Here is a 1,230-nt window from a genome sequence, read left to right as displayed (position 1 = left end):
TTCGCAACCTCCCGCTATTCCTGGCCGATTCGGTGTGAGCATGGCTGGAGCACCTACCGTCCAATGCTATTCAGAGTTGGGCGGATCTGATGGAGGTCTTCGTGGGCAACTTCCAGGGCACGTACAAACGCCCTAGAAACCCATGGGACCTCAAGAACTGCCGCCAGAAGGCCGATGAAACCCTCTGCGGGTACATCCGGCGCTTCTCTTGACAGTGCAATGAGCTCCCGAACATCGTCGACGCCGATGTGATAGGAGCCTTTCTGTCCAGGACGACCTGCGAATCCCTAGTCCACAAGCTAGGATGCAGGGGCCCGTGTACTACCAAGGAACTCCTAGACATCGCCACCAGTCATGCCTCTAGAGAGGAGGTGGTCGGAGCCATCTTTGATCGCTCCGACGGAAAGACAAGGCGGGACGAGGACACCGACGAAGGCGCCTCCAACCGCCTCGCCAAAGGGAAAAATAAGAAACAACGGCGGGACAACTCGCTCGCGGCCGCTACCGACCGCAAAGGTGGACAGAAGCCCGCAGAGGGCACCCCGAACCACTTCGAGAAAATGCTCGAGGGGCCATGCCCAAACCATGCCTTCTCGGCCAAGCATCTGTACAAGGAATGCGGCCTTATGCGCAAATACTTAGCCGGGGGCCTGAACAAGGGGGAGCAGGGGAAGAAGCCTGTTCCCACCACTGACGACACAGAGGAGAAGGATGACACCGACCGGCGCCCTCATGATTTTCGGAGGATCAATGGCCTAGACTCTAGGCGCCACCAGAAGGTCGCACGTCGTGAGGTCTATACCGCCGGACCGGCCACGCCAGCCTTTCTTTGGTGGTCGGAATCCACCATAACCTTTGACCGAACCGACCATCCGGATGCCATCCCACACCCAGGAAGGTACCCGCTTGTCGTCGATCCAATCGTTGGACCAAAGCGGCTCACCAAAGTACTGATGGATGGGGGTAGCGGCCTCAACATCATGTATGCCAAGACGCTCGATGAGATGGGCGTCGACCGAATGAACCTCTATCCCATCTGAGCACCTTTCCATGGCGTCGTGCCTGGAAGGCAAGCCGTGCCACTAGGGTAGATTGACTTGCCCGTCACTTTTGGGGATCGGTCCAATTACCGGACTGAGACCCTCACCTTCGATGTGGTGGGGTTCCTGGGGACTTTCCATGCCATATTGGGGCGACCATGCTACGCGAAGTTCATGGCCGTACCCAATT

The sequence above is a fragment of the Miscanthus floridulus genome, chromosome 12, assembly GCF_019320115.1.
Source record: "Miscanthus floridulus cultivar M001 chromosome 12, ASM1932011v1, whole genome shotgun sequence".
Taxonomy (NCBI): domain Eukaryota; kingdom Viridiplantae; phylum Streptophyta; class Magnoliopsida; order Poales; family Poaceae; genus Miscanthus; species Miscanthus floridulus.
Note: the sequence above shows the minus strand (reverse complement) of the source record.